The following is a 22,679-nucleotide window of genomic DNA, read 5'->3' on the forward strand; positions in this document are numbered from 1 at the left end:
CATAACTGTTTATGCACTGAAAAAAATTCGTGGACTCCTGCTAGGATTAAAAGCTCTATAGAAATGACTGAGTGACCAAAAATTGCTCAGTAGACTTCTGGGGGATGTACAGACTCTGTATACAGTTTTGATTCAAATTATTTCAGCATATAAAATATAATGAATCAAAAGGCCCCAATGTATGTCTTCTTCCAATAAGCCAGCAAGTAATAATGACCACAACATAATTTAATGGTTTAATAGTCAAAGGTATATAAGGTACAAAAAAAACCCTATCAGTGGCACTAAATGTAGAAGAGGGGATTTTAATATAATAAGGAAGCTCTTCAGAAAAGCCCTAACGCCAAGAGCAAAGAAAGCAACACCCTTAGATTTAGCTACCTTAGAAAACAGTAGTTGCCTTATGCAATCTGCTGAGCAAAAAGGGAACCAGGAAGAGAAAAATAAATGGCAAAGTTCAAGTCTTCAAGAGGTTATCTGAGCCAGAGAGAAAGTCTTTGGGATTTGGAAATGCAGCGCCAGCCAAGCCAACTAACAAGAACATGCACTACAGCAGTCAATATGTAAGAGGGAAATGAGGAGGGCTAGGATGGATTTTGTAAAGTAAATAGATGAAGGTATAAACACAACAAGAAATTCTCTAGAAGAAGCAGGAAGTCCACTAAAGAATCAGTGGATCCACGGACTTACCAGGGGGTTAAATAGAGCAGTTAAAATTGAAAAGGACATTGTTGAAAAACTAAATTATTTCTTTAATCAGCCTTGTATATTCGTAGATTCCAAGGCCAGAAGGAACCAGTGTGATCATCTAGTATGACCTCCTATGTTACACAGGCCACAGAACTTCCCCAAAATAATTCCTACTGCACATTTTTAGAGAATCATCAGCTCTTGCTTTAAAAATTGTCAGTGATGGTGTGGTGTTTAGATGCTGCTTGTTATTATTAGAACTGGGAGCACTGGCTGTTGGGAGTCTGAAAGGACAGGAAACAGGAAGGAGCGGGGAGGAAGTTGAGGAGTGGAGTGAGAGCTACCAAGGGTGCAGCAGCAGCTTGGTAAAGAGGTTTCCACTTTGAAAAGAAAGTTCTGTTGAAGTTTGTTAGTACCTTGCCTGGTTGGTACAACATTTTGGCAGTGAGGATGGATCTTCTGCCTCTGAACCCACCTGCACGCTTTCTGCAAAGCCCAGGTGAGCCTCCAATTGCTTTTACTGCCTGGATCCATATGTTTGAGACTTATCTGCTTGCAATCACTGCTACAGATATTTATGAAGTAAGAAAGCACGCTCTGCAAATCCACTGCCTTGGAAGGTCAGCTTATATTTTACACTTTCCCCCTTGCAGATGATAAATATGAGACTGCACTCACTGCATTAAAGAACTTTTCTGTGCAAAAAGTGAATGTAGTAGCTAATCGCTGCAGATTTTGCCAGCGTGAGCAGAAAACAGGGGAGACTATAATGCAGTATATTGCTTCCCTGAGGAGTCTGATTGTAACTTGTGACTTTGGGAATATGGCAAATGAGATGATTAGAGACCAGCTCATTGAGAAAACAACCATGCTTCATGTTAGAGAATGCTTACTTTTAGAACCACAATTTACACTAGAAAAAGCAATAACCATTGCTACTCAGATTGAGTCATCTACAGCTAAATCCAAAAAAATGAGCATGGATACAGGAGACACAGTCCAAGCTGTGACTCCTTTGCAGAAAAGTTCACTATCGCTGCAGACAAATGATTACAAGAGGAAAACTAATGGAAAACCACCGAATCAGCAAAGTCAAAATACAGTAAAAGCATGCTTTTGCTGTGGATCCCCCCAACACCTTGCAAGCTACACAGGATATCCGGCAAAAGCAGCTCAGTGCAATCATTGCAAAAAGATTGGGCATTTTGCTAAAGTATATTGCAGCAGCCAGTTCAATCAACAGGTGTATCTAGTTACAATACCAGATGTTACTGTGCTGAGTGTGGACAAAATCACTACTGCACATATTTCAGAACAAATAAAGTGCACTGTAAACTTTTCTGCCATACCCCCAGGCAAATCACACTCTATTCAAGGAATGTTGGACACTGGCTCAGCAGTATCTATACTACCTGATTCCATCTATTTGGATTACTTTAAAGACGTGCCTCTTACTGAACCCAAGCTTCACTTGGTGTGCTATTTGAAAAACCATATTCCAGTACATGTCTGCCTGCCAGCAATAATTGCTTTTGGTGATTGCTGTGTAACTGCAGAGTTCTACATTGTCCACAAAGGCACTCCTATCCTTGGCAGAGATTTATTGGCATGCATCAGATGAAATGAGCTGTAGGTCACAAAAGCTTATGCTGAAATAAATTTGTTAGTCTCTAAGGTGCCACAAGTACTCCTTTCCTTTTTTTTTTTTTAAAATCTCACAGTAGTTAGTGGCCGAATTGATCTTTCTCAGCAAAGCACCCTTGTGGTACACACACCAGTTTCAGCTGAGATTCAGCCAGGTTGAGGAGCAACTTGGATGAGCTTATGGGTTTCTGCATAAAGTTAAAATGTGGAACAATGTGATGCCTGTATGGACTGAAGTTATGGTGCTTACCATTTTCAGTCAGGGAAGCTGTTTCAGAGGAACTTAGAAAACTTGTTCAGAGGGACATTATTGAAGAGTGACTCCTTTGGAATGGGTTTCACCTATAATAGTGACGCAGAAGAAGGGTGGAGGCATTCACCTTTTTGTGGACTTAAGGGAGCCAAATAAAGCTATTGTGATTGACAGCCACACTCTTCCTCACATAGAAGAAGTATTTGCAGAACTCCGTGGAGCAAAGATGTTTTCTACTCTTGATTTGCAGAGCGCATACCACCAAGGTTATGTTGCATGAAGATAGCAGAGGCCTCACAGCATTTATTACACGAGGGACTATTTTGTTTTAAACATGTTCTATACGGTCTCGCATCTGCCCCAAGTGCCTTTCAAAAAAAATGAGGTCATTGATTCTGAAGAATAAACATGGAGTTCAGTGCTATCTGGATGATATTATTGTGTTTGGAAATATTTCTGAGAAGCATGACAATAACCTGCAGACTGTACTAAACAGCATCAGCAAAGCAGACCTCAAGCTCAATAGGTCCAAATGCAAATTTAGACAAACTGAACTCTCCTTTCTGGGGCATACAATTTCACAGGCTGGACTAAAACCTGATCCAGATCATATCCTGGCAATTTCAAATGCTTCTCCAACAGATTTGCAAACCTTACGTTCCTTCTTGGGTCTTACCTGCTGGTATGCAAAATTCATTCCCAATTATGCTTCTGTCATTCAACCATTATGGGAATTACTACGGAGAAGTTCAACCTTAGTGTGGACAACGGATGCACAAGCTAGTTTTGAAATGGTGAAAGACTTGATTGTACATAGTCTAGTACTTGCACTATTCAGCCCTGCATTGCCCACAATTGTAACTACTGATGCTTCTGATTATGGACTTGTGGCTGTCCTAACACAGAGAGGACGGTTGCATTTGCTTCAAGGACACTAAGTAATGCTGAGAGGAAATATTCTACAGTCGAAAAAGAAGCCCTTGCTTGTGTCTGGGCTACTGAAAAATGGAGAACTTACCTGTGGGGCCTCACGTTCAAGTTGCGCACAGACCACAGCCCTTTGACGACGTTGCTCACCACGAAAGGACTGGGAAGAGCGGGATATCGTATTGCTTGATGGTCTGCAAGACTACTCTCTCATTTATGAACTAGAATATAAAGCTGGAAACCAAAATGTGGTCGCTGATTGTCTCTTGCCTGCCTTTGCCTTCACCAGATGGTCCACCGGAGGATGAGGATGTAGTGGTTGCGCTTATTACAAGCATTCTAACTGCAGTTACAAAAGAACGATTTCAAGCTGCTTGTTCAGCGTGTCCAATTCAACAAAAACTATAGGGATTTCTCAAAGAGATGGCACAGTCACCCTAAAAACCTTGACCCAGTTTTGTTGCCTTATTTTAGAGTTCGGGATGAACTTTTTTTGCTTGATGGCTGTGTGCTATGAGGTACACACTGGCTACTTGTGCCTGAAGAATTACAGTCAAAACTCTTACACCTGGCACAAAACTCATCAAGGAATTGTCAGAACCAAACAATGACTACGGGATCTGTATTGGTGGCCAGGGATAGACTCTCAAACTGAAGCGCTCATAAAATCCTGTGTCACTTGCCAAATGCATGATAAGACAGCCTGTTCCTCTTCCTGAATCTTCATGGGGAAAAAGTGGCGACTGACATTGTAGGACTTTTTGATACTGCTCCAAGTGACTGCCGTTATGCCATCACTTTAATAGACTATTTCAGTCAATGGCCTGAGGTAACATTTACATCACAAATCTCTTCTGCTACAGTAATTAAGTTCTTCTCTTCAGTTTTTAGCAGGAAAGGTAACCCCAAGGAACTGCAAAAAGAAAAGGCGGACTTGTGGCACCTTAGAGACTAACACATTTATTTGAGCATAAGCTTTTGTGAGCTACAGCTCACTTCATCGGATGCATGCAGTGGAAAATACAATGGGGAGATTTATATACACAGAGAACATGAAACAATGGGTATACCATACACACTAACAAGAATGATCAGGTAAGGTGAGCTATTACCGGCAGAAGAGCTGGGGCGGGGGGGAACCTTTTGTAGTGATAATCAAGGTGGGCCATTTCCAGCAGTTGACAAGAACGTGTGAGGAACAGTCGGGGTGGAAATAAACATGGGGAAATAGTTTTACTTTGTGTAATGACCCATCCACTCCCAGTCTTTATTCAAGCCTAAGTTAATTGTATCCAGTTTGCAAATTAATTCCAATTCAGCTGTCTCTCGTTGGAGTCTGCTTTTGAAGTTTTTTTGAAGAATTGCCACTTTTAGGTCTGTAATCGAGTGACCAAAGAGATTGAAGTCCCAGATGACTGGAAAAAGGCTAATGTAGTGCCAATCTTTAAAAAAGGGAAGAAGGAAGATCCCGGGAACTACAGGCCAGTCAGCCTCACCTCAGTCCCTGGAAAAATCATGGAGCAGGTCCTCAAAGAATCAATCCTGAAGCACTTGCATGAGAGGAAAGTGATCAGGAACAGCCAGCATGGATTCACCAAGGGAAGGTCATGCCTGACTAATCTAATCGCCTTTTATGATGAGATTACTGGTTCTATGGATGAAGGGAAAGCAGTGGATGTATTGTTTCTTGACTTTAGCAAAGCTTTTGACACGGTCTCCCATAGTATTCTTGTCAGCAAGTTAAGGAAGTATGGGCTGGATGAATGCACTATAAGGTGGGTAGAAAGCTGGCTAGATTGTCGGGCTCAACGGGTAGTGATCAATGGCTCCATGTCTAGTTGGCAGCCGGTATCAAGTGGAGTGCCCCAAGGGTCGGTCCTGGGGCCGGTTTTATTCAATATCTTCATAAATGATCTGGAGGATGGTGTGGATTGCACTCTCAGCAAATTTGCGGATGATACTAAACTGGGAGGAGTGGTAGATACGCTGGAGGGGAGGGATAGGATACAGAGGGACCTAGACCAATTGGAAGATTGGGCCAAAAGGAATCTGATGAGGTTCAATAAGGATAAGTGCAGGGTCCTGCACTTAGGACGGAAGAACCCAATGCACAGCTACAGACTAGGGACCGAATGGCTAGGCAGCAGTTCTGCGGAAAAGGACCTGGGGTGACAGTGGACGAGAAGCTGGATATGAGTCAGCAGTGTGCCCTTGTTGCCAAGAAGGCCAATGGCATTTTGGGATGTATAAGTAGGGGCATAGCGAGCAGATCGAGGGACGTGATCGTTCCCCTCTATTCGACATTGGTGAGGCCTCATCTGGAGTACTGTGTCCAATTTTGGGCCCCACACTTCAAGAAGGATGTGGATAAATTGGAGAGTCCAGCGAAGGGCAACAAAAATGATTAGGGGACTGGAACACATGACTTATGAGGAGAGGCTGAGGGAGCTGGGATTGTTTAGCCTGCAGAAGAGAAGAATGAGGGGGGATTTGATAGCTGCTTTCAACTACCTGAAAGGGGGTTCCAAAGAGGATGGCTCTAGACTGTTCTCAATGGTAGCAGATGACAGAACGAGGAGTAATGGTCTCAAGTTGCAGTGGGGGAGGTTTAGATTGGATATTAGGAAAAACTTTTTCACTAAGAGGGTGGTGAAACACTGGAATGAGTTACCTAGGGAGGTGGTAGAATCTTCTTCCTTAGAGGTTTTTAAGGTCAGGCTTGACAAAGCCCTGGCTGGGATGATTTAACTGGGAATTGGTCCTGCTTTGAGCAGGGGGTTGGACTAGATGACCTTCTGGGGTCCCTTCCAACCCTGATATTCTATGATTCTAAGTGTTCTCCGACTGGTTTTTGAATGTTATAATTCTTGATGTCTGATTTGTGTCCATTTATTCTTTTACGTAGAGACTGTCCAGTTTGGCTAATGTACATGGCAGAAGGGCATTGCTGGCACATGATGGCATAGATCACATTGGTAGATGTGCAGGTGAATGAGCCTCTGATAGCATGGCTGATGTGATTAGGCTCTATGATGGTGTCCCCTGAATAGATGGGCTTTGTTGCAAGGATCGGTTCCTGGGTTAGTGGTTTTGTTGTGTGGTGTGTGGATGCTGGTGAGTATTTGCTTCAGGTTGGGGGGCTGTCTGTAAGCAAGGACTGGCTTGTCTCCCAAGATCTGTGAGAGTGATGGGTCATCCTTCAGGATAGGTTATAGATCCTTGATGATGCGTTGGAGAGGTTTTAGTTGGGGGCTGAAGGTGATGGCTAGTGGCATTCCGTTATTTTCTTTGTTGGGCCTGTCCTGTAGTAGGTAACTTCTGGGTACTCTTCTGGCTCTGTCAATCTGTTTCTTCACTTCAGCAGGTGGGTATTATAGTTGTAAGAATGCTTGATAGAGATCTTGTAGGTGTTTGTTGGTGTGTGAGGGGTTGGAGCAAATGCGGTTGTATCATAGAGCTTGGTTGTACACAATGGATTGCGTGGTGTGGTCTGGATGAAAGCTGGAGGTATGTAGGTAGGCATAGTGGTCAGTAGGTTTCTGGTATAGGGTGGTGTTTATGTGACCATTGCTTATGAGCACCGTAGTGTCCAGGAAGTGGATCTCCTGTGTGGACTGGTCCAGGCTGAGGTTGATGGTGGGATGGAAACAAAACCTGTTGCCAACTGTGTCTGCTTTTTTTACCACAGCGATATAGTGGCCAAAGGGTTTTATTCAGCTGTATATAATGAAGCTTAGGTCACTTTCTTGAGTTGATTCCATTAATTTAGAACCTTGTATGGTGTATGAGTATTATTCATTGTTTAACACTGAATTTCATCTGCCATTCTGTTGCCCATTCACTTAGCTTGGATAGATTTGTCTGAAGTATCTCAATCTTCCAGGGCTTGACTAACCTGAATAACTTTGTGTCATCTGCATATAAATTTGTCAACTATGTCCGATTGCTGCTGCAATATTGTGTCCAGTCCTGGGGTCCACAATTCAAGAAGAATGTTGATAAATTGAAGAGTTCAAAGAAGAGTCATGAGAATGACAAAGGGATGAGAAAAATCTTTGTTATAAGGAGAGGCTCAAGAAGTTCAATCTATTTAATTTAACAAATAGAAGGTTAAGAGGTGATTTGATTACATCTGAAATTATCTACATGGGGAACAAATAATAAATAATGGGCTCTTCAATCTAGCAGAGAAAGGTGTAACATGATCCAATTCCTGGAAGCTGAAGCTAGACAAATTCAGACTGGATATAAGGCATAAGTTCTTTACAGTTAGAGTAATTAACAACTTAGCAAGGGTCACTGTGGATTCTCCATCTGTTGGAACAACCAGGCAAGGTATTAACAAACTTCAACAGAACTTTATTTTTAAAGTGGAAACCTCTTTACCAAGCTGCTGCTGCACCCTTGGTAGCTCTCACTCCCTTCCTCAACTTCTCCCTCTTAGTGGAGCCCATCAACAGCTTCACTGGGTGCAGGGGAGCTGCAGGGAGGGGTGAGGATTTAGGCAGTGGAGCTGCAGGGTAATGGTGGGAAAGATGGTCTGTTCTCTTTGTCTGGTCTGGCAGGGAGCTGCAGCACAGGGGGAGGGCTGAGGTTTGTGCCACCTCTTCTGGTGTGGGGGTGTTTGCTCCATGAGCTCCTGCCTGCTCTGGGCTGTGATGGCAACTCCCACTTGGCCAAGGGATCCCTGGGTAGCAGGGCTGGACGTGGGGCAGAGAGGGAGGGAAGCAATGCTTGATAGGTTCTAGTGCACCCATTGAATTGGGAGACTACATCTCTTAATTTCTAGCTTCAAACTTGTAAATTTTCCTTTACTCAAAACGGCCACAACCTCCTGTTCCTGGCAATGGGCCTCAGACAAGAGGGCAGCTGTTCACACTGGCTTTGCCTGTGGAAGAGAGACTGACCCTAGTAACAATGAGCATCAATTCTCAGTGGGACTGCAGCTAGGCTGTGTGCAGGGAAGGTCATGACCTCCCTATAGCAGAGGGCTGGACAGGAACCTATGGGGAGATGGGAACATGGCACACAGGAGGGAGGTTGCAACAGAGCAGGGAAAGAAAGGGAGCGAGGGATACATAAGCAGTAAGAAGATATGGGAGCAGGTAGATTTGGGTTGTGCATTTAGGAAAGGAACCCAGGGGAGCATGGAAAGGAGACTAAGTGGGGAGGGAGGGAGCGAGTGAGAGTAGCTTGTGGCTGGAGAGGAACTGAATAATGGTCTGTCCAGTAGTGCTGCATCTCTAGCTCAGTGCTGAAATGTGGTCTATTTTGATGTTATGCTACTGTATCTGATTGGGGGGCAAGGGGGTGGAAGAGGTGGCGAGGAGGAAGTGAAGTCCTGCCAGTGTGTGCTGGGGTTGGTACTTGCAGTGTTCCAATAAATCCTTTGATTCATATAAGAATATTACAACTGGGTGGCAGCAGCTTTAAGAAGTCAAAAGCACTTTTGCTTCAGAACAAAGGTACTGATCACAAAGAAGAGACAGGAACCTGTGAGCATTTGATAAACTTTGAGCTGTTGCACTCTGAATGAGTGGCCTGCTGAGCCAGCAGCCCGGATCTGGCAGTGTTTCTGGATTGCCACACCAAAGCATTTTACCAGCAGCTTCCAGTGTGGATCGTGGATCTTACAGACTGTTATGCAAACACTGAAATGCCAGAACGCCTGGCAAGCCAGGAGGCGGTGGGGGGAACCCCCACACAGTTATCGGTGTGTATTGAGGAGACTGGTTGGTTGGTAGGGCTTTCTCTATGTCAGTGTCTGTGGGAAATAGCTCGAATGAGGCAGAACCAGCTGTACTGCCTGCAGAGTTGGCAACGCAGAGAAGGTCTTATGGTCAGTGGTGAGCCATGAGAATACTCCATGACAAGTCAGTTTATAAATGGTTTAAGAAGGGAACTTCCTAACCTGCTGGGGGAGGAGGATAACATACTGGATAAATCCATGGATGAGACTAGATGCAGAATTATAAATGTGAAAGCAGAAGCCTGGGTTTTTTTAAGCTCTGAACTGTTAATTCATAGAATATCAGGGTTGGAAGGGACGTCAGGAGGTCATCTAGTCCAACCCCCTGCTCAAAGCAGGGCCAACCCCACCTAAATCATCCCAGCCAGGGCTTTGTCAAGTCGGGCCTTAAAAAACCTCTAAGGAAGGAGATTCTACCACCTCCCTAGGTAACGCATTCCAGTGTTTCACCACCCTCCTTGTGAAAAAGTTCCCAGCCCTCAGATGACTTGTGTATACCAGATGCAGCTCTTCAAATAGATTGCTAGGGAAGTGGTTACAAAATTGGAGAAGGCCCCAGTGCAAGCTATTCACAGGTGTCCTGTAGGTCAGATGAGAGTTTCCTAAGGGACTCCCAGGCCAGAAGACATTTGCAGGTGATGTGGAGGCAAAGGACTTTGTAAATAGAATCGCTCAAGCAGAGGAAAGCCAGACCAGGCAAACTACACGCTGCTGATGCAATAGTGCCACCATCAGGAAATATTAGAACTGCCGATGTGAACAGCGACCTGGATACCTATTACAAGTCTACATGGTGTCAGACTGCACCAGAGGGGTATGAATTCTAGTGCACATCAGTGTGTTGCACACTAAATGGCTTCTGTGGATGCTGCTGGTGCACACTAGTAGTTCCCTAGTGGGTTAATGTAATCCCATTTCAAACAGGACGCCACTGCCAGCTTGGCTGAACAGAACAATCTCCCATGAGTTTAAACACAAGAAGTGGAAGCTTGGACAGATGATTAGGGAGGAGTATAAAAATATTGCTTGAGCGTGCAGGGGTGTTATCAAGAAGGCCAAAGTACAATTAAAGTTGCAGCTAGCAAGGGATGTGAAGGGCAACAAGAAGGGTTTCTACAGGTATGTTAGCAACAAGATGATCAGGGAAAGTGTGGGACCCTTACTGAATGGGGGAGGCAGTCTAGTGACAGATGATGCGAAAAAAGCTGAAGTTCTCAATGCTTTTTTGCCTCAGTCTTCACAGACAAGGGAAGCTCCCAGACTGCTGCACTTGGGATCACAGTATGGGGAGGAGGTTAGCAGCCCTCAATGGTGAAAGAACAGGTTAAGAACTATTTAGAAAAGCTGGACATGCACAAGTCCATGGGTCTGGATCTCATGCATCTGAGGGTGCTGAGTGAGTTGGCTGATGTGATTGCAGAGCCATTGGCGGTTATCTCTGAAAACTCGTGGCGATTGGGGGAGGTCCTGGATGATTGGAAAAAGGCAAATAAAGTGCCCATCTTTAAAAAAGGGAAGAAGGAGAAGCTGGGGAACTACAGACTGGTCAGCCTCATCTCAGTCCCAGAAAGATCATGGAGCAGGTCCTCAAGGAATCCATTTTGAAGCACTTGGAAGAGAGGAAGGTGGTCAGGCCACAGGTCTTGTTGTGGGAACAGAGGCTTGAGAAAGCAAATGCAGACACAGTCAACTTCAGTTGAGAGCTGAAGAATGGCTGGCTATCCAAAAGTTGCCACCTATTAAGTTCCTTCCTGGAATACATCCTTGTCCTCTTGAGGACCAAGAGCTCTATGATTCATAAAGTATAAGGCCAGAAGGGACCATTAGATCATTTAGTGTGACCTCACCTATATGAGCAGGCCATTCAATTTCACCCAGGTACCCCTCAGTTTAACTTTGCTTCATGTCTCCCTTTCTTTAGCTCTTAGATCCATAGCATGAAAAAGGTTCAATTATAGAGGAACAACTTTCTCAATCAAAACCTCAGTCTTGGCTTTAAGCGCCTAAAGGTTAATCCAGCAAGTTTATCGCATGAAGGAGAAGAAATGTGCTCCTTTCACTTTGGGTCTGTGCAGTGAGCTGGTGGGAAGGAGTTGTCCTCATGTCCTGCTCTTTCCTCTTTGGACTAGATATCTTGGAGACACTGCCAGATCCATTCTTTCTGAGCAGCACTGATGAAGCCAAGGAGCTGGTGGATGCTGCATACAAGTACGAACGGGACAGGTCAGTTCACCTTATGTTATCCATACTAGGGGTACAATTTTACAAAAAACATGGGAACATGATACCGTTATTTGGGGAGTTTCTTTTGTACAAATATGTATTTATTATGGCAACATCATAGTTCAGGGTTCTGAATTTTTTTCCTAGCATGGATCACACCACATGCACTAATCTCTTCCCTCCACAATGGCATGGAACACCTCCTCTCTTGTTTGTGATCACACAGTACTGCTATGGCAACTACAGTGATTGCTTACGATGCAAAGTGATATTTGGACAGTACACATATTTTAAGCTTTTTAATGTAGCTCAGCCAGTGGAAATAAGAAGAGCCAGCACCACATGACCAGACTGCTCTGTGAGAACGACCAGCAGCCAGGGATCATCGCTCACAGTCACTACAGTGATTCTATAGGGAAGGGTTTAGCTGTTTCTAGTCTCGATATCAACTCTGTTCAATCATTCTGGAAAATATATGAGGCCCTCTCTCTATGGAAAATATGGCATGTTTGGTCTGTAGCAAGGGAGAATTTTGGAGGAAAGCTTGAGATTATTGGAGAAAAGCACTTCTCAGAGATAGTTAATGGTTAAAAGGAAGGCTTCTGCCTTCTGCTCCCCACCCAGCCATTTTGTGAGGGTTGTCCTGCTTTGCTTTTGTTAAAATGCCTTAAAAAATCAAGATGAAAAATTTCAAGTCAGGTCAAAACAAGACATTGTTTCAACATTTCTGAAACAGTTATATTTTTATCAACACTGTTATGGGAGAGGGATAGCTCAATGGTTTGAGCATAGGCCTGCTAAACCCAGGGTTGTGAGTTCAATCCTTGAGGGGGCCACTTAATCCTGCTGTGAAGGCAGGGGACTGGACTTGACCTTTCAAGGTCCCTTCCAGTTCTATGAGAGGAGTTTATCAAATAATGTTCTAATATGGAGATATACCTAACAAATAGATTTCAGTTAAATGAAACCTTTTTTTGGTGAATGAATTAAACATTTTTTTGCCTGGCTCTAGTATTGACTGTGCTATTCATCACAAGCTGGTAGTAACTCTGATATTCAAATTGTCATTATTAGGCATTAATCTGGTTTTTCCAATACTATTAATTTTTGCAGAAATATAGCTGATATATTTATCTGCTCTGGCTGGACATTCCATTCATTTGCAAGGATGGAATAAGGTGGATAGTGCTGCACATTTACACAGGTGTTGGCTTAGTGATGTCCAAACAGAAAGATAATGTGCAGAATAGAGTTCCTCCTGGATCTTCCTTGCTCCTGGTCACACAGACTGCATTACTTGCTACTGTTGCTTTAGTCCGCCTCTGGCTGGCAATGAGACTCTTCATTCCTTCCCACTGTGATACTTGCTACTACCATCACCAGATTAGACTATTGTAGCTTCCTCTACCTGGACTTGAAGGTGAAAGGGTCATAGAAACTCCAACTTCTACAACACTTAGTTACCTGCCTTTTGTACTATTTCATGTATGTCCAGTCCCAGCCAGCAGCAGGATGTTAACCCAGTGCATTTTGAAACAAAAAAAGTTAGACTTCTTAAAAAGTGAATTAGACTTTGACAGCCCCAGATGATCTCTATGAAATGTTTCAGTGGTAGCTGTGTTAGTCTGTATCAGCTAAAAAACCGAGGCGTCCTTGTGGCACCTTAGCAACTAACAAATTTATTTGGGCATGAGCTTTTGTGGGCTAGAACATACTTCATCAGATGCATGAAGTAAAAGATACAGGAGGAAGTATAAATACGTGAAAGGATGTGGGTTGCTTTGCCAAGTGTTAGGTCAGTCTAACAAGATAAATCATTTAACAGCAGAATATCAAAGGAGGAGAAATAACTTTTGAAGTGGTAAGAGAGTGGCCCATTACAGACAGTTGACACCAACTAAAACCTCTCCAGCACATCATCAAGGATCTACAACCAATCCTGAAGGACGATCCCTCACTCTCACAGACCTTGGGAGACAGGCCAGTCCTTACTTACAGATAGCCCCCCAACATGAAGCAAATACTCACCAGCAACTACACCAACCCAGGGACCAAACCCTGCTACAAACCCTGGTGCCAACTCTGTCCACATATCTATTCAAGTGACACCATTATAGGACCTAACCACATCATCTGGGGCTTGTTCACCTGCACATCTACCAATGGTGATCTATGCCATCATGTGCCAGCAATGCCCCTCTGCCATGTACATTGGTCAAACGCAAAAGAATAAATGGACACAAATCTGACATCAGGAATCATAACAGTCAAAAACCAGTCGGAGAACACTGCAATGTCTCTGGGCACTCAATAACAGACCTCAAAGTGGCAATTCTTCAACAAAAAAACCTTCAAAAACAGACTCCAGTGTGAGGCTGTAGAACTGCAATTAATTTGCAGACTAGATACCATCAGATTAGGCCTGAATAAAGACTGGGAGTAGTTGAGTCATTACAAAATGTAAACTTAATTTCCCCTCCCAATACTAATTTCTCCCTACTGTTACTCACACCTTCTTGTCAACTGTAAAGTCTAGGAATAGCCCAAACCTATGGCACCAAGACTCAGAGCCTGGGTCAGCTCACAGGGCACAGGCAGCGGGGCCAAAAATAGTGTAAATGTTTGGAGCTCCAGCCTGAGCCCCACCTCCGAGACCCTCCCCCCCACAGGATCTCCGAGCCGAGACTTAATCACCAACACTGATATTTTTAGCCCCACAGACTGAGCGCTGTGAGACTGAGTCAGCTGACCTGGGCCAGGTGCAGCCATGTCATGGGTCTTCGATTGCACAAGTATAACACCTATACATAGCTTGGGGCATCCCCTATTCTTTGGGCTATTGGGCCCTACCTCACAACCTTCTCTCCCCATTTCCACAAGTACCTTTGTGGCCTCAAGCCACTCTTCGGTGTTCTTCCTCCCCAGCATAGTCCTACGTGAACACGCAGAGGTCCAGGCCTTCAGGGCTGGGACTGGTCTCTTGGTCCAACACATCTTTCTAGGCAGTCCAAGAAAGTTCTCTGGCCATCAACTACCTCTCTCTGAGTGTGATCATATCATCATAAGAGGAGGGGTCATTTTGGCCAACCCACGGCCTCACAGGTCTGATGGAAGTCCTCTCACGAACCTGTCCAGCACTAAAAATTCTATAATCTCTGTGCTGTGGGTCTTGGGATGCAGCTACTTCTGCGTTAGATGGATCAGGTCAAAGAATTGTGACCTTTGTGCTTTGCTCTCTAAGTACCGCCACTCGTGGAACCTCTGAGCCCTTATAGCTGTCGTCACCTTGGATCTTGCCAGAATCTCAGCTTTTAACTGCGAGTAGTCTGAAGCAGCTTTTGCTGCCATGTCATAGTAGGCCTTCTGGGCCTCCCTACACAGGAAAGAGGGGAGGATAGTGGCCCACTGGTCTCAGGGCCAGGCCTCACATAGGGCTGATTTTTCAAATGCAAGAAGGTATGCCTTCACGACATCCTCCACCATCATCTTTTGTAGGTAAATGCTGGCTCTTAGGGATTATGTCCTGTTGTGGCCACGTGTCAGAGCAGCCAGGGCCTTCAGCGGGTTCACCACCTCATGGTGGCTTGGTCCTGGGCTGCCTGGCTCATCGGTTGTTGATTTGTCTCCTGCTGTAGCTGTACCGACTCCTGTTGGGCAGCCATCTGGACACTGGTAGCTTCTTGTTGCATTGCTGTGACGTGCACACTATCTTCATTATTTGTCCATTTTGAATGTGATTTACCTTGTCCCCAGAATAGTTTGCTGTGCCAAGTTCCCACTTTAACACCATATGTAGCAGAGCACCTTCTATATCTCAGCAGGCTCAGTGGTTCCCCCTCCGGTGGTGGGGGCCTGGAATAAGTCAGTCGCACTCTGGATGGCGTTTACTCTCCCACCTGGGGGCTTATTCCCCAATATTTTCCAGGCAGGCCTTGGGGCAGGTCCAGGGAGCATCCCTCCGCAAACAAAGAAAATAAAAGCACCAATTTCCACACTAAACAAAGGGGAATAACTCTCCCTACCCTCACTCTGAGGGTGGTTGGTCTAATAATTGGCCCTGGGGTGCCAGTCCTTGCCCTAAGCAGGCAAACTGTTACATAGCTTCCCCATAGGGAAGAGAACAGCTCTCCACCCTAGAGCAGCTTTTCTTCTGCTGCCACTAGCCCTGCAGCAGCTCAGCTCCATCCCCTCTCACACCGGCGGAGGGGTTTTTAAACATCTCAGGCAGTGGTGGATTAGCTACTGGGCAAAAGGGACCCATGCCCAGGGGCTCCGGCCAATTGGGGACCCCCTGGGAAAATGGGCACCCTGTGCCCTGCTCCCCTAGCGCTCCTGTTGGGGAGCAGAGTTGGGGGCTTGCACTGCTTCACCTACCTGGTGCTCCTGTCAGGGTGCAGGGGCTTGCCCCCCTCGGCACTCCTGATGGGGAACAGGAGAAGCCTCTGAGTCCCAACTCTGCTCCCTGGCAGGACTGCAGGGGGAAGAGGCAGGGAGGGGCCCCCACTTGCTCTGGCCCAGGGCCCCAAAACACCCTAATCCACCTCTTATCTCAGGCAGCCCTTTGTTGGACTCAGGGGTTAGTTGGACTAACCCCTTCTCAGTTAAAAGGAAAAGGGCCGTTATCATTCTAGGGTTAATCTACTGGTCTTCTACCACTTTCTTGAGGGTGTGGAGCTGCTGGGTCAGACACCCCCGCCCCCATCCCCCCACGACCTTGCCAGCTGGTGGGCTCCGGGTTGCTGCCGCTCCTCGGGGGCGGGGTGGCACCTGCTGGCCTGCTTCCCAGAGCAGGAGTGAGGGACCTTACCCCTGCTGCTGCTGCACCACCGGAGGGGTCCCTCATGGCTCGTTGCCAGACTGACTGTTGCTGGTGCTGCGGCCTCGGAGCCTGCTGGTGCCTTGAGGAGGTGGAAGGAGGCCTCTGTTGCTAGGGGAACATGCAGGACACCATGGAAGGGGCCTCCTGAAGGCCTGAGTAACATTTCAACTATGCTCTTGTGGTGGGGAAAACTATTGCTGTAGGGAGACGGGGAGGGTGGTGTGGAGCCTGCCCCCTGGTCCATCTGTCCCCGCTACTCCCCCCCCCCCCCCCGCCTCCGCTCTTTACTCCGGGACTCAAGCTGCCGGTCTTGCCCCTTTTTCACTACCTGGGCCTGCAGCAGCAGCCTGTTCGAACTGAGTTACAAGTGCACGTGAGTGCGAGTGCCACCCCCGTCCCTTGCACTGCTTCCTCTCCCCTGCAGCCTTTGGCTGGTGAACTCTCCCCCCTTCTGCCTTGCTCACCCGCCTTCCTGCTGCAGCCTGCCCCTTTTCCCATTGCTACCCACCCCACCCACCCCTTGCTACCCTTTTGGCCCTGGACCCTTAGTAGATGCAGTTTGTTTGCCTGCCCCGCCCTTGGGAGTTTTGCTTGTTTGCCTGCCCCGCCCTTGGGAGTTTTGCTTGTTTGCCTGCCCTGCCCCAGTCCCTTGGTGATTGTTAGCTTGCCTGCCCTGCCCACAGCCTGTTTCCAGCCCGTTTGTTTTCCCCCTCTCCCTCCGTAGTACCCCGGTCAGTCCCCTTGCTCCATGCATCCATGTCCCACCACCCCTCCCCCCCCATGCTTGTGCCCCTCTCCCTTTTCAGTTGAGCCCTAGTATTCACCACACTCCCGCTGACACTATAGTCCTTCCAGGGCGCGGACCCCCTGGCCACCCCTGCGCCTAGGAGCTGGACATGCTGGCCGCTTCTAGGAGCTGCCCAGGGAGCCTGCCTTAGCCCCGTTGTGCTGTGGACCACACTTCTGGCCTATTAAAATCTCCCAGATTGCTTTTAATAATCACTGGTTGGGAATTCTACCTGAGAGAAGGGTGCAGAAACACCCAGAGTTCTCAGGTGACTGCATAAATACATACCTAGGAGATGGTACAGACCCCCTCCTCAGACAAGGGGGGAATGACAGGATAATGGAAGAGGATGTTTTGTTTGAACTAGCAGGTACAGGATAATAATGAAAAGCATGTGGAATGTAATACAACTTGTTGGTGTTGGGACAAAAATTAGGCTGAAAAACTGTAAGAGCTGCCTCCTCCTTCCCTCTCCCCACTTCCTTTGACTGCTGTCCCCGCTCTTACTTCTGGAGTGCCTTTGGGTTCATCTGCCTGCCTGGCTGCAGAAGGCACCTTGTTTGTGGCTTCCAGGTCCACTGAGGCAACGGCCAGTGTTGAGCCGCTGGGTGCACCCCATCCTGATGTGGGGCAGCTGCTTTCCCTACTGGTTGGGGGCCCAACTGCAAACATCTCCTTCTCTGATACCATGGCTGCAGGTGCTGTGTCTGCTATGGCACCTGAGCCTGGCATCACCAAGGGCCCCCTCCCATTCTTGTTCCCTCAACCTCTGTGCCCAGTCAAGAGGTGCCACCCCCCAGCAGCTTGGCCGCCAGGGTCCCTGATCCCAGCTCTGGCCCCATCCCCAATTCTGCCTCTGATCCTGTCACCTTTTGTGAGTGCCCATCTCAGAGCATGTGCCTGCACTCTCTCTCTGTTTGTGATGGATCTTTGGTGACTCAGCCCTCCGACCGAGTCTCACAGTCTGTATGGGAGATAAAAATTAAACAGGGGGCCTATCCACAGTGCCCTCTGTAAGGTACCTCAATTTGCAGCACCATCCCACAGTATTCTTGTCAGCAAGTTAAGGAAGTATGGGATGGATGAATGCACTATAAGGTGGGTAGAAAGCTGGCTAGATTGTCGGGCTCAACGGGTAGTGATCAATGGCTCCATGTCTAGTTGGTAGCCGGTATCAAGTGGAGTACCCCAAGGGTCGGTCCTGGGGCCGGTTTTTGTTCAATATCTTCATAAATGATCTGGAGGATGGTGTGGATTGCACTCTCAGCAAATTTGCAGATGATACTAAACCGGGAGGAGTGGTAGATACGCTGGAGGGGAGGGATAGGATACAGAAGGACCTAGACAAATTGGAGGATTGGGCCAAAAGAAATCTGATGAGGTTCAATAAGGATAAGTGCAGGGTCCTGCACTTAGGACGGAAGAACCCAATGCACAGCTACAGACTAGGGACCGAATGGCTAGGCAGCAGTTCTGCGGAAAAGGACCTAGGGGTGACAGTGGACGAGAAGCTGGATATGAGTCAGCAGTGTGCCCTTGCTGCCAAGAAGGCCAATGGCATTTTGGGATGTATAAGTAGGGGCATAGCGAGCAGATCGAGGGACGTGATCGTTCCCCTCTATTCGACATTGGTGAGGCCTCATCTGGAGTACTGTGTCCAGTTTTGGGCCCCACACTACAAGAAGGATGTGGATAAATTGGAGAGAGTCCAGCGAAGGGCAACAAAAATGATTAGGGGTCTGGAACACATGAGTTATGAGGAGAGGCTGAGGGAGCTGGGATTGTTTAGCCTGCAGAAGAGAAGAATGAGGGGGGATTTGATAGCTGCTTTCAACTACCTGAAAGGGGGTTCCAAAGAGGATGGCTCTAGACTGTTCTCAATGGTAGCAGATGACAGAACGAGGAGTAATGGTCTCAAGTTGCAGTGGGGGAGGTTTAGATTGGATATTAGGAAAAACTTTTTCACTAAGAGGGTGGTGAAACACTAGAATGGGTTACCTAGGGAGGTGGTAGAATCTCCTTCCTTAGAGGTTTTTAAGGTCAGGCTTGACAAAGCCCTGGCTGGGATGATTTAACTGGGAATTGGTCCTGCTTTGAGCAGGGGGTTGGACTAGAGGACCTTCTGGGGTCCCTTCCAACCCTGATATTCTATGATTCTATGATCCTTGGGCTCCCTCCTCAATCAGTGCAACAGGGCCTATCACAGTGCACAGGTTTGAACTGTCTCTAAAATTTTCCCTGGTGTGGGGCCATATCCCCCAGGCCATATCCCCCTGAAGACTCTTTGCCTCTCTGATAGAGTTCAGTTCCCCTTCTGGGGTGTATCAATGTCCAGGCCACTTTCCCAGGGGCTGGTGGGGGACCCAGGCCCACCCTCTACTCCAGGTCCCAGCCCAGGGGACCTATAGATAGCAGCCATCTGCCACATCCCTTTAAATAAAGAGCATTGCTTCTACAATTTCCTGGGCCACTTCCGTGAAGCCCCAGTTCATCCTTATCTCAGGTCTTTGTCCTGACTGAGTCCCCGTAGCCAGCCCCGAATTCCTCCACATCCCTCTGGCCTCTGTCAGCACTGCTCTGTCCAGGGTCCTGTAACTGCCTCCACCAGCCAGGCACCATCCACACTCCCCCAGCTCCAGCAAGGAACTGATCTCACACTGGCCCTGCAGCTCTTCTTATACCAGCCTGCTGAGCCCTGAATGGCTGCTTCCCACACAGCTGCTCTCGGCAACTTGGAGGACCTCTCTACTGTCTTTTTCTGGGGCAGGGTGTGGCAGGGCCGCAAGGCCTCTGGACCTAGTCCACCCCGTCACATACCTCCCCCCTCAGACAAGACTGAGGTGGTGCTCTTGCGGATAATGTCTCTGCTTACCCAGTCCTTTGCCTCAGTTCAGCAGGGTCTTCTCCCAGCCAGACGTTTCTGTTTGAAGAGTTCCTTTGCCTGTGCCCCCCTAGGCTCTCCCTCCTTGGCCTCTCTTACCCAGGAAGCTTTAGTAGCCCTTGCTCTGGTTTCTCAGTCCTGCTTCTAGGCCTCTCTGCCTGGAGAGATTTGGGAGTCTTTCACCCTAGTGGATCAGGATCTTCTCCCTCAGGCCTATCTACCTGGAGAGCTATTTATGGTAATGTGACAGATTTCCTTCAGGGTGCCACCTGGACCTGGGGTACCACTGAGCCTGCCTGACTCACCAGCCTGAGCTCCCTTTACACTGTACTGCTGTGACAGGCCCTTAAGGCTTGTTGGTTTTATTCTAGATCCAGCTTCTGTTGCTGGTTTTCCTTCGGTGTTCTGCTCAAGGAGAGGGTTTCTTTCTCCTGCTCCTGTACCTCCATTTCCGTACTTTCCGTTAGTCTCTATAGTAGGCAGAACATTACCTTTCCAGAACACGCAGATGCCCAACATCTTGTCTGTCTGTCTTTTAGGCTGGAGACTTCTTCCTCCAGGTCTCGGTTCATCTCACCTCCTTCACAGGGCTCCTGCCCATCATCCCCTGTGTACCCAGTGTTTCATCCCCTAGGCAGCCACACTTTGCTTTCCTTGGCCAACTCTACATTCAGCCACCAGTGTCAGCTTCACCTTCTCAAGGTTGGCCATCTCCTGCTTGGTCTGTCCCAGCTGTTTGGCCAGCTCTTTCACCACTTGAAAACATGTCCATTTCATTCCCTGCATCTGGGTCTCACTAGACTTCATCCTGTTATTTAGTTTATGCCAGACAGCATTTATCTTGTTCTGCAGGTTTTAGGGGTGCCTGGTGCCCAACCAAGAGTCCTGGCTATCAGTCATTTTCTGAGCTCCCAGGCCTTGTGAAATAGATTTCCTTCTGTCTCCAACACCTCCCGTCAGGGAACCCTGCTATCCCTCAGGGCCTCTCATTGGGCTCTTCTCCACCAGAGTTATTTCAGGCCCTGGTCCTGTGACACATTAGATAGATTCCCCATGTTCTCTTTCCTCAGGATGGAGACTGAGTCTTGCCCTCAGCAGAAGAGTTGTTCAAGCCCCCCAGACTGCTTTCCCATTTCTACTGTGTGGGCCCAGTCCCGCTTCCTTGTCTAGCCCAGTTTTGCCAGTTACCAGGAGGCCTAGGTCTATGATAATACTAGTACTGCTTTCCAGAGTTCAAGTTTTTCTCAAGGCAAAATACCTTCTTATGTGGCCCATTTTCCCACAACGGAAACAAATTGCCCCTGGGGCAGCCTCCCAAGCACTAAACTAAGTTATGATGGTCCCCTGTTCTACCTTCACTATAGCCTGGGCCTCCCCCATTCCTGGCCAGGTGTCTTGGTCAGCCTGGCCTTCACTGGTCTAGGTGGCCCTCAAGGCAACTTGGCTGGCCTTACAACCATGGCTTGGATCAGGGTGAAACCGTTTTGCCTGACCCACTTGCCCATAATACCTGCAGCACCATGGTGGAGCATTATGGCTTTTTCCTTTGTGGCACCTATGACGGCTGGTCCTGAGTGGACACTGTCATGGTTGACGGGCTCCCTGCCAAGCCTGAGATTGGTGATCCTGGAGTTGCTGCTGCTGGGCAGCTTGCTGGAGCTTTGTAGCTTCTGCTGCTGCTGGCCTAGAACTCTTATTAGAAGAGCTCCTTGCTCCCCTTGCTTGCAAAGGCTAGTTCAAATATCCCATTTCTGGTACCATATGTAATGGGATGCTTCCAATTCTCATGAATGCCCCGTCTCTGCGTGTCCCTGCTCTCTCTTTCTTTGTTTGTGGTGGATCTTTGGTGACTTAGCCCTCCGGCTGAGTCACACAGTCTGTATGTGAGATAAAAATCAACCCCCTTCTGGGTTAGGCCCCCTGTTGGATGTATATTTCAGCGCCCTCTGCAGCCCTCGATCTGCAGCCTGACCTTTGGGCTCGCTCCTCAATCAATCCAGAAGGCCTATCACAGTACCCTGGTTCTAACTGTCTCAGTCCCTTCTGGGCTCTCTGAAATTGTCCCTGCTCTTCTAGTAGTCTTGACCCTGGCGTGGGTCCATGTGCCCCAGGGCTTCCTCCCTGGAGGCTCTTTGCCTCTCTGGGCCTTTCTGGCCCCAGATCTTCAGCTAGGCCACTTATAGAGTTCAGTTCCCCTTCTGGGGTGTATCAGAGTCCATGCCAATTTCCCAGGGGCTGGTGGGAGCGACCTGGGCCCCCTCTACTATGGGTCTCAGCCCAGCGACCCTAACGATAGCATATATATATATATGACCCTATCGATAGCATCCGTCCACCGTGCTAAACTGTGTTGCTGCTATAGTTCCCCGGGCCACTTCCCCGCAGCCCCAATTCATCCTTCCCCCAATTCATCTCTGTCCCAGCTTTCCCTATCTCATTGGTACCTACACATACCATGACCACTGGCTCCTCCCCAGCACTACCTATAAGGCTATCTAGAGGTCTCATGAGATCCACTGCCTTCACTACACTAGCAGGCAATTCACAAACCCAACCACTTCATATAAATTAGCATGATTCTGTATAAGAAGAAGCATAACACAAAGTTGAATTGTTTACAGAAATTAGCAAATGTTTGCCAAGCAGGGGTTACAGACTGGAATGGTGTGTCCCTTGCAGCGATGACCTGGGAACCCTGAGGCTGCT

Source organism: Lepidochelys kempii, chromosome 17 (assembly GCF_965140285.1).
Source record: "Lepidochelys kempii isolate rLepKem1 chromosome 17, rLepKem1.hap1, whole genome shotgun sequence".
Lineage (NCBI taxonomy): Eukaryota > Metazoa > Chordata > Testudines > Cheloniidae > Lepidochelys > Lepidochelys kempii.